Source organism: Etheostoma spectabile, chromosome 3, assembly GCF_008692095.1.
Source record: "Etheostoma spectabile isolate EspeVRDwgs_2016 chromosome 3, UIUC_Espe_1.0, whole genome shotgun sequence".
NCBI classification, from domain to species: Eukaryota; Metazoa; Chordata; class Actinopteri; order Perciformes; family Percidae; genus Etheostoma; species Etheostoma spectabile.
The window spans coordinates 19,284,636-19,297,036 of NC_045735.1; positions in this window are offsets into that span (position 1 = coordinate 19,284,636).

Sequence of the window (12,401 nt, forward strand, 5' to 3'; positions counted from 1 at the left end):
TGGAGAGAACTGAAATGTTTATTTTTCTCCAGTAAAATGTTCTGCTCCGATCCTTTTTAAATTTATGGGATCCATGTCCAAAATGTTTGCTTATGTTATGCTCATGAAAAACAAGTAGTATCGGCTGATGTATCATTTTCATGTTTTTGTTACTTACTACCAGTGTCAGCCTAACAAATCCAAATTAGTCAGGATCTCCTTTTCACTTTTACTTGTCTTTCATGTGGGCTTGGGATTTGAGCACAGTGAAAACAGTGTGTGTGTGTGTGACAATATAATCTCATGCCAGAGGTCCACATACACACGAGCTTTCAGCCACATCTCGTTGTTTTATCATGCAAATATGTGTTTCTGTGTTTGGAAGCTCATAAATATTACATCACTGTTGCACACTCTCAAGGTCAAGAATCATCTGTCATGCTTACAAATGCTAAACACATTTAAAAACATCATCATCGTGATGCAACGCATCCTCATTAACGAGTTTGTATCACGGCAAGCATGTGACGATTGGTCACATGACAGTTACGTTTAACGTTCTTTACAGTGCCATTTACAGAGGAAAGGTGACAGCGAGCCGGGTACAGAGCACCGTGATGTTACAGTCATTTCAGTGGCCGACAAAAGGTCAACAGTTAAGATTCGGCACCAAATTGGCTAGTTAAGAAAATTTTGTAGTTTGCGTTAAAACACTCCACAAGTCTTGTGTTTTCCGGGACACTAAGCATTATATTTGAGGACCCATCCATCCACCCCGACCTCATCCCTACGCGGATCTCCTCGCGGCCTCATAGAGCCGCAGTCAATGTGGAGCGTGGAGAAATAAATACATGGAATACATACAAATTACAGTGCATTACTTTTCATAGCTACAGTATATGTAGGAATGGCTCATGAGAACAACATGCATTCTCATTTTCTATCATTCTCATTTTCTATCATTCTCATTTTTCTATCATTTCATTTCAATTTCAGAACTGTCCATAAGTCATACTGTTCTACTAATATCAAATACACACACTCATATATATCCCAGTATCCTTGCACTATGCTCCATGAAATTTAATTTTATAATGAGCGCTTTTCAACCAGCCTCTATATGTGTCGTTTAGAGTATGATATATGGTGTGGTATTTTTGTTTTGGTTGTTTTGTGTGTAAGCACAGTGTGAGCAACAATGCTCCAAAGAAAAATTCCTTGTATGGCAAATAAAGCTGATTCTGATTCTGATTCTGATGTGATTCTACTGAAATTAGACAGGAAAACATGTATCTATTAAAGCGGATGAACTATTGCCAGCCCTTACAGAAAAAAAGACAATAACACCAAACAGCAAAAACTAATCACAATGGCCAGTGGTCTAACTTTAACAGATTCAATTCAATTCAATTCAATTTTATTTATAGTATCAATTCATAACAAGAGTTATCTCAAGACACTATACAGATAGACCACACTCCAGAATTTACAAGGACCCAACAGTTCTAGTAGTCTCCTCCAGAGCAAGCAACAGTGCGACAGTGGCGAGGAAAAACTTCCTTTTAGGCAGAAACCTCGGTCAGACCCAGGCTCTTGGTAGGCGGTGTCTGACGGGCCGGTTGGGGTTAGAATGAAGAGTGGCAATAACAAAAATAGAAAAAATTAGTAGTTTGTAGCAGTTCTTTGTAGTAGTTCATGGCATAGCAGGACGCTGTGTGGCATTACAAGGCACAGCAGGACGTAGCAGGACGTAGCAGGGCACTGCAGTGTAGCAGTTGAACATGGCATCACAGAACATGGAGCGGGACCAAGGCGACAGCTGCTACCCTGATTTTGGAGCCTCTCTGATCCAAGGGAACATGCTGGGGAAAAAAAGAACATAAGGACTCCGGGGAATGACTCCCCAGAGCTGGGTTAGTAACAAGCATTTCTAGGACATGGATGCACATAAATGAAAAGATGGAAAGATAGAGGAGAGAGGAGCTCAGTGTATCAAAATAAGTCCCCAGCTGTCTAAAACTATTACAGCAAAACCAAGAGAGACAAGGTAAAGAGAGCTCCAGCCCGGTCGGGCTAGAACTCTCCCCAACCGGATCGGGCTGTATGCCAAGTCTCCCTTTAGCTTTATTATATTCTTGATTATAGATAAATCTGAAAACTATGTGACTAACTACTACTCCCTAACAATATTCGATTCTATACCGTAACTAGTGTATCAAAATAAGTCCCCAGCTGTCTAAAACTATTATTATAGCAAAACCAAGAGAGACAAGGTAAAGAGAGCTCCAGCCCGGTCGGGCTAGAACTCTCCCCAACCGGATCGGGCTGTATGCCAAGTCTCCCTTTAGTTTTATTATATTCTTGATTATATGATAGATAAATCTGAAAACTATGTGACTAACTACTACTCCCTAACAATATTCGATTCTATGCCCTAACTATAAGCTTTATCAAAAAGGAAAGTCTTAAGCCTACTCTTAAATGTGGAGACGGTGTCTGCCTCCCGGACCCAAACTGGAACCAGGAGAGGAGCCTGATAGCTGAACGCTCTGGCTCCCGTTCTACTTTTAGAGACTCTAGGAACCACCAGTAACCCTGCATTCTGGGAGCGTAGTGCTCTCGCAGGGTTGTAAGGTGCTATGAGCTCTTTAAGATAAGATGGAGCCTGACCATGAAGAGCTTTGTAGGTGAGAAGAAGGATTTTAAATTATATTCTAAATTTTACAGGAAGCCAATGCAGAGAAGCTAAAACAGGAGAAACGTGATCTCTTTTCCTGGTTCCTGTCAGAACACGTGCCGCAGCATTCTGGATCAGCTGTAGAGTCCTTATGGACTTTTCCGAGCAGCCTGATAACAAATAATTGCAGTAATCCAACCTAGAAGTAACAAATGCATGGACTAGTTTTTCTGCATCATTTTTAGACAGGATATTCCTGATTTTTGCAATATTACGTAGGTGAAAAAAGGCGATCCTTGAAATTTGCTTTAAGTGGCAATTAAAGGACATGTCCTGATCAAAGATGACTCCAAGATTCTTCACAGTGGTGCTGGAGGCCAGGGTGATGCTATCCAGAGTAACTATATCTTTGGATAATGCGTCACGGAGGTGCCGGGGTCCGAGAGCAATAACTTCAGTTTTATCTGAGTTTAACATTAGAAAATTACAGGTCATCCAGGTTTTAATATCCTGAAGGCACGTTTGAAGTTTAGCTAACTGATTAGTTTCATCCGGCTTGATTGATAGATATAACTGAGTATCATCTGCATAACAATGAAAGTTTATGGAGTGTTTCCTAATAATACTGCCTAAAGGAAGCATATATATATAGACATAGATATACCCCTCCGAAACAATGGATGGATTTTTTCTTCCACGTTACTCTGTGTGTGAGGGGCTCCTGCTCACCATTTGGCAGTGCTGTAAATTGTTTCTGTCAGCTTAGATAAACGGACCCCTGGGTTTGTCCATCTCCCCTGCACCACACACACACACCACACACGCGCGCGAACACACGCGCAAACACACGCAAACACACACAGCAACCCTCTGCCACACAAGCACACGCGCACACACACGCGCACACACACACCTCTACACACACATGCAAGCACACACAGCAACCCTCTGCCACACACACAAACACACACAAACACACACACACACACATGCATACGCACACATCTTTGCACAAACATGCAAACACACACAGCAACCCTCTGTCACACAAGCACACGCGCACACACACCCGTACACACACACACACACCTCTACACACACATGCAAGCACACACAGCAACCGTCTGCCCCCCCCACCCACACACACACACACACACATTTATGCTGTAATCAACCAGTAAGGGTGTGCTCTTTCCTCAATTGTTTTGAAGGCTTGTTTACTTGTTTCCCACATTATTAATATTCCGCCCTCCTGCAAGCTATTAAAAGGTTCACCTTTTGAAGCAGATGAAGATGGATTTTATTTATTTATGCTATGCCAGTGATGTGGGACTGAATGCCTTGAAAAGATTTTAAATAATCACGCAGTCGCCTCCAAAAAATATGTGAAAAGGTGAGGATTTAAGACGAAGAGTGTTGATAATTGTTTTGATTTTGCCTTCCTATTTGATAGGAAACATCTTCACAGCTAATTTTGGGGGGGGGGGGGGGATCGAGAAGGAGAAAAGGCATGACGCTAATAAAAATGACAAAAATTGCACGGCTACTGACAGAGACAGAGATTGAAATAGAAAGCGATGGGAGATTTCTCAACCGTGGGTATTATCTGAACAACAAGGACATCAAGGACATCATCCTGCTTCATGTTTTGCCATAAAGCATTGTGTGAAAGGATTCACTTCTCCTTTGATGCAATGTTATGGCAGCAATAATTATTTTTTTTCTTTTTCTTCTTCGATATTTGTTTAGGGACTTTCCTTTGTCATTACTGCTGCGATGTAATTTAGCCAGACAGTTTTGCTCCCTGTTGATTTGATATAATGAGACGAGGCCGCGTTTCTCTTGTTTGTTGAAGCATTTTGCTTTTATTCCAGATGTCTCTTGAAAAAGAAGGAAGACGAAGAAGATAAAAGCACTGATGCAAATTAAATCTAACATATAGAGCAAGTGAAACAACACAATTTAAGGACTGGCGGGCGATTAAGCATACTTAAAATGTCTTTAGATCATTAATATGTCAAATAAATTGTGCTATTATGATATTATCAAATGGAAGAAGACCTTTCCCATTCTGCTGTGGACATATTCACATGAAGATCTTCCAACAGAATGTCTGCATGCATTTTACATTGAGAAGCGAATGAATGGATGAACATGGAGGAAAGAAAGATGGATACATGAACTTGATTGTAGTAGCAGAATTTAGCAGTACTCAGTAGTCATTGGTGGAATGTAATCTAATTACTTTTGTTAAAGTACCGCACTTGAGCACAAATGTTGAGGTTCCTTTCATGCCACTTTCTACTTCTACTCCGCTACATTTCAGAGAGAATTATTGTACTTTTTACTCTTTTTTTGCACACAAAATACATAAAGTTTATAAAATCGGATCTGTTTGGATCCTTTACACTTTCTAAAATGGGAGGATTTTTCTACATTGAGTACTTTTACTTTGAATATTGTCAGTACATTTTCCTGGTGCTTATTAGATACTTTTACTTAAGTAACGTTTTTCAACGCAGGACTTTTTAACTATATTGACAGTGTACTTTTACTGAAGTAAAGCATCTGAATACTTCTTCCACCACTGTCAGTAGTACTGCTTTTTTTCTGGGAACAACATGAGGCAGTAGTAGTAGTACGCAGATGACTAGGTCACAGTTCAGCATCTCTCAAATTGCTCAACCTCTTTTTTAATGATTCTACAGCATATTACAGTACATCCCTTATTGCGTCCATGTATTGGCTTGGACGCAAGAATGAATGCATTAATTAATTGGAGTTGGAAAACACATCTGCTAGGAGAAAATTTTCAGCCATGACATAATGACAGCCAAAGGCCACAAGTATTCTTATTCATCAGGTCCCTTGCCAGCACTGGTCATAGGAAGTAAATCCTTCATTAAGCCGGAGTTTCTCGACGAGGTAGCGTATTAAGACTTGTTTACCACGAGCCCCAAAGCACTCAGCAGCAGAGGTCTGCTGCAAACAGGAAGTGCTGCTAGGATTGTCATGCACTCTGTTTCTAAGGGACTGAATTTGGAGGATGAAAGTGCCGTTTGGTGTCTTTTGATGCAATCCAGCTCGTTCTCTGTGGTTCGCTGTCTCTCTTTTGTCTTTGTGCCACTGCCTTTGTTTCTCTCTCATACACACTTAGCCACATAAATGCAGACACTGTAGTACACACATGTGCGCACACGCACATCCTCTAGGTACACGGAAGATGAGGCAGAGCGATGGAGTGGTTTTCTCCCAGAGAGCTTAGCCGGACTAAGTTTAATTGCATAGGTGAATGGGAGACTAATAACAGTCTTATGGAACTAAATTATTGCAGTTTTGCCTGTAGAGATACTCCACTAGAGTATTTTTTCATGTAGTTGTTGTGTTTTGTCTTTAGGGGGTACAGCTCAACATCTTCTGTCTATCTCTGTCTGTTTGCCACAGATTCTGCTGTGCGGTCCTCCACCCCCTCACACACACACACACACACACACACACACACACACACAAATCTATCAGAGCTGAGATGCAGTACGGTTTGAAAAAGGTGTGACTATTATACCCCACTGCGAGGGATCATTACAGCGAGATTTGGGCCACCTTTTCCTTCCATCCCTTTATTATGACCTATCCTATTACAAGAAACCCACATTTCTTTGTTTTTTACCATTTCTGGGGCTGAATTACTGGCATCAAACCATCTTGCATTGCTTCCAGAAGCTGATCCTGCAGGTCAGTACATCCTCAAATGACCTTAGCCTATAAATACTGTGGGACTGCATCTGGCACTGGTCTTTATACATGTAAATGATCAACATTTTTTTTTTTTTGTAAACAAAAAAAACATGACACCTTTAGGCCATTTTTCACCTTTCAGACATTTAACACAACAATCGTTCAGATTAATTTAGAAAATATTGCACAGATTGATAAAATAGTTGTTAGCAGTTCTAACTCTAGTACAAAGTGACAGTTCCAACAAGTTGAATAATGTCATTTTTTTCATTGGTCTAATCTCTTTTGACATTATATTATAGCCTAACCAATTTCTTAGCCTGATACTGATATTTAGATTTGGGAGTTTAACCATGTGCTCCATTGTGTGTTTTTTTTTTTAGATAAACATACAAAGTTGACAAACTATCTCAATACAAATCTCTTAAATCTATTTTCCATTGTAAATTGTGATACACACTAAGTGGAAAATCCACTTGTCAGTGCTTTCTGATACACATACTCGTATGACACTGGTATGAAATCTTGTTTAGCATGTCTGTGCTGAGATTTCTTGTTACTGATCTTAAAAGCTGACATACCTACCAATTTATCTGCAAAAGCTCATTCCTTTTGATTTTAGGTGTAGTACTTAGTAGTTAGTAGTAAGATAGTAGTTCTTCACTGTAATTCTAATAATAATACCAATATCAATAGCGTAGATTATCAAATTAAAGTATATTCTTCGGTCTTATTTTTAGTCCCAAACACGCCCTTGACAGGTACGTGCGCTCTCTCTGCTGTGAGGTATTCCTGGCATACAAGTCAGGACTCAACACGTCCAGTGGGGACAGACAGAACAATGCATCCAATGCTGCCCAGTTTCAGATGGGGAAAGACTTGAGGGGAGTGATTTGAGTCAGAGGTATTGACTTGTAACTGCCGAGAGGAGGAGGGCTTCGGGGGCCATTTCTAATCCACGCTGACCTACTCTTATCACGCACAGCCAAGGTCAAGAGTCTAATGAGGATGGGACACCATTAGAGCAATTAGATGGAACTACCTTGTTTCTGGGGCATGCAAAACCACGGGAGAGAGAGGCAGGGAGAGGAGGAAGACAACTTCAGTTAGAGACAGGCTGATGATCTGCCCAGTATCTGCCTCTACCGCTCTCTGTTTCACTTTCTCTCTCTTTCTGCCTGTCTGCCTGTCTGTCTCCACCCCCCCCCCTCCACCTCTCCTCACAATAACACAGGGGGAGCACGCAGAGACAACAGCACGGTGTTACAACAGTGACACTTGGTGGCAAAGACGCTCCCTGACAGAAACAACTGCTGCAGGCATTTTCACATGAACACATCACTGGTTAGTCCTGGAGAGATTATAGTGAAGTGGAATGTATTATAGGCAGCCTACTTTTTTTTTTTTATACCAGAAATGTGCTCATTGTGAATGCATGAACATGAGCAATTGTCTCCAAATAGCTTATAAAATATATGATTGATATTCCAAAAGCATAAATTGCAGACGCTTCCATGGATAATGACCACATTTGTGAAGCAGAAACTATGAGATGATTCATTTTCTAAATTCTTAATCAATTAATTAACTGATTAATCCCTAATGAAAACCATTACTAACCATAGCCTTAAAACCTTAAAAAAAAAAAATAGCAAAAAGCACAACCATTAGGCGCTTCCCTGATAATGAATGAGAGACCAGCTCATTACATTTGTCTGAAGTTGTGCCTTATAATAAATTATTCATTGCTCAGATTTAAATTATATTATGTGAGTTGCTTTATTATGAGAGATTGTTATTGGGTGCAGTAGTTTCTTCACCTCAAATAATCCCAGTACCATGTCATCGGAGCTGTTTCTTGGCATCACTGCTGATAGATGGAAACACTCTTCGTGCTTCTGACCATGGAAGACAGAAGCTGCTTACCGAAGCAGACAACACTGTCCTGGGGGCATAAGAATATATTTGCAAGCTGGAAGCAGATAGAACACATTAATTTCCACCTTTGGTGGTAGATTTTCTGATGGGACAAGCAGCCCCTAATTCCAGGCACCACGTGGAGGAAGCCCAATCCTCAGAGCACTTGGAGAGCCACTTTGATAAAAAAAAAATAGATTACTGTCATGCAATGCATGAAATGATTGATCAGACTTGTTGAGTTGAAAATAGACTTCACAGAGGCCAGTTTGTTCCTCAGACAGAAATAATACATTTGGTTGTGTTAAATTGGCAGAGCCAAATACACAGTGTTGCATGAATATTGTATTACTCCCTCTAATGCCTAGGATCTGAAAAGTACCGTTAAGTAAATTCTAAGAGACTTCTATTGACAAACTACAATGACACAAGCTAAGCCATAATGAGGTAAGCTAGTGAGCTAACCCTGCTGAAATAAAATTATTGAATTAAAAAACAATTATGAAACATGATGACTAAATATAATTAACATTATTTCTGTGTGTTCCATTTTCTTGTTCTTTGCAGTTCACCAACTTGATTCACTCTTTGGTTCCACCCGCTGAGGTTTATTTCGCCAGTCCATGAGATTATTTCTGACTCCAGAGCAGTTTTGAAATGTTTGAATAATTAAAGCCCCCACTGATTATAATAAAAGTTGACTGTGTATCCTCTGTACGGCTCCACATAATGTTTATTTCATCATTATCAGTTTGTTTAGTCCATCATTAGAACTCTAGAATGTCAAAAATATACACAGAAGAAAAAGCAAATCCCACCTGACAACCCACAAATATTTAGCATTTAATGCTAGCAAAATGGCTAAAAATGGTCCAAGGTCAACGTTTCTAATTGTCTAATACTTTGGTTTATGACCTTATACCTACCATTAGCATTGAGCGCTTAGCACCGCTGTACTCACAGAGTTGCTGTTGTGGCTGTAGCCTCTTTAAGATGGTATTGATGGCGAAATTACTCAGAGGATTAATCAATTCATTTTCTTTTTAAGTCGATTAGCTTTCCATTGATCGATTGTTATTAAACCAATTGGTTCGGCGCTAATCCCACAGCCTGTCAGACTTGAGTCCATAAGCTTTTTTGACAGGATTGAGGGTGCTTGTAGTATCATTTCAGGGGACACACATTTCTGAGCGTGTTGGTGAGAATTGAGAAAAGCCAGTGCTGCCGTGGGGGATGAACCAGACTCACTCAGGGTAGTGGTGGAGAAAATGATATTTGCGGTCTGCTATTATGGACAATGTCCTCCACCTTCTCGATGACAAAATGTCAATGCGATGGCACACTTTCATTCGGGGGCTCTTTCCACTGAGGCGTGCCAAGAAGCACTTGAGGACTTCGTCTGACTGCCCTCCACTACAATGCCTCCTCCCTCAACAGCATCAGCCCAAGCCCTTCCTTCCCCTTTATCTACTTGCCTGCAGTCTGTCAATTACTTACGGGCTGCAGTGTGATTTCATCCTGTCACACACACACACACACACACACAAAGCTTCTCCTCCCCCAAACACAAGCTCTGGCCCCATCTGTTTGACTTAGTGGTGCTCTTGCTCTTGTTTGTCCCTCCTTTATTATTGCGTGTTTTTTGATGCAAGAGCCCCTCGTTGAACCACAAAGCAATATTCACTCACATCATCATTCACGTATTCACTTATTCACATACACACACAATTAGTCAATCTGCACCCTAGTGCCCATAAGGGGCACATGGTACAACTAAAGACAACCCACTGAACCAGCATCACTCACTCTCTGCGTCTCGTCTGTGACACTGTGTCCTTGTCTGCAGCTTTGTTTATTGTCTGTGAAGCTCCTTGTCACAGATGTGGGTTTTTTTCTGGAAATTGATTTAGAAATAAACTTGACTTGACCAGTTGCACCATTTGTCTTATCCAGCTTCGGAGGTTGTTAAGAGCTGTTATCTCTCTCTCTCTCTCTCTCTCTCTCTCTGCTCTTCCCTTCATTCAACCATATCTGAGGAGGAGCCGAGAAGCATTTGACTGTAAATCCAATCAGCGGTTAATCTATATATATATATATATATATATATATATAAGTGAGACATATGTCAACATGTCAATTATTCAGTTAATAGTCTTACAGATTGTTTATTGATAATTCTTCCTATTACTGTTGTCTAGCTATCTATATATCTATCCATCTATCTATTTCAATCTAATACATTTGAAATCCCATTTGCAACAAGGTCACTAACTATTATATAAAGTTGATGATGCATTAACAAAAAGAGAATAAGGAAAGACACTAAATGACAACATCTTTATGACATTAAATCATAGGTACAACAATACTAAGAGTCTACGGCCATGAGGCGCAGTGCAGTCTACAGTATATCTACGACGTTTCACTTCTGTGTGCGGTGTGGCCTAGCCAGACACTCCTCCGCAATGCGGTGGAGGAAGGTCCGGCAAAGCGAGACTAGGCGCAGAGCTACTTTGAGCTAAATGCTAATAACAGCATGCTAACATGCTCCGAACGACATTGCTTGTATTCAAGTACAGTATACTGTATTTTTTTTACCCTTTTTACCATTCTCTTTTAGTGTGTTAGCCTGCTAACATTAATTGATAAACACCAAGCACAGCTGAGGCTGATGGAAATGGAACAATTATAAGTCATAGTGCAAAGAATTGGACAAATTAAAAATGTAGACCTGATAATTATTATTATGATTCATCCTGAGGTGGACATGAATGTCTGCACCAAATTTCAAGTGCATGTCTCTCTTTTTCTTTTTCCTAGTTCACTCGAAACTACAAATCAAGATCCTGGTGGCCCTAGGGGAATAGTCAGGGTAACACCAAAATCCAAAAGAACCATGAATATTTGTATCAGATTTCACTGCAATCCATCCAATAGTTGAGGTATTTCAGTCTGGAAAGACTGGCATCTCCATCCCTGGAACTACGCCACTAGCGTGCATGGCTAATAAAACTTAAACGTTTAAGGCAAAATCGGCTTAATTTAAAATGTAAAACAATTCTTTAATAATGTTGTGATGAAGATTTAAACACAGAATGCCTCGCATTCATCAGAATTCAATACATCTGGCTAATCTGTCTGTGTAACTATCTCATCCTGTTCATATTCCCGTATAAATGCAGTAAAATAAATGAGAACTGGATTCAGTTTTTCCAGCCTGTTCCATCTCAAACCGGGTGCCAGGGACATCGGGACAAATGTTTGCATAAAATGGCCAAGGACAGACTCTCAGACATCACCGGTTTCACACAGATGATGGATGTGCAGAGTGGTGCAGCTGATCTGCATTAGCAATCTAGGTTTAGCGGCAGCACATAGTGCCAACGCATGGCATGAAGCAGTGTGATGTTGGGGGTCTACGGTCTTTAACACCGGCGGCTCACGGTTCAGTACTTACCTCAGGTCGTAGTCAGTGTTGACATTTGCATTATTAACTATGACAGTGATCAACGTTTTGTGCAACATGTGCATTTAATCTGTCCCACAGGTTTTAAAAGAGCTTCACAAGGAAAAGAAAATGGAGAAATGACATAAAATGAAACGTGACTCACAATATATTTACATGACAATAGATAGATAGATAGATAGATAGATAGATAGATAGATAGATAGATAGATGTTTATTGATCCCAAGAGAAATGGGAAATTCCTGTGTTACAGCAGCAAAATCAGTCACAAAGCACAAAATATAAATATAAATGAAATACTAGGAAAAATATACAAACATACAATATACATGAAATAATAATACGAATAAGTAAAAAGAACAAATATTTGAATATGCACAGGATGGGGGAACAAAAATGTGCAACTGCTTAAATAATATGCTAAAATGTGCTAAAATGTAAACGTAAATAAACCAAATGTGAGGGTTGCATTAGTGTGGTGTCCAAAAGTCTCCTCTAGCACCCAGAGATGGCGTGTTAAAAAGTGTTATTGCTTGTGGTATGAATGATTTTCTTTAGATGAAATTAATAATCATTTAAAATTGGAAATCTCTGGGCAACCCTTGAACAAATCTTACAGTTGCATT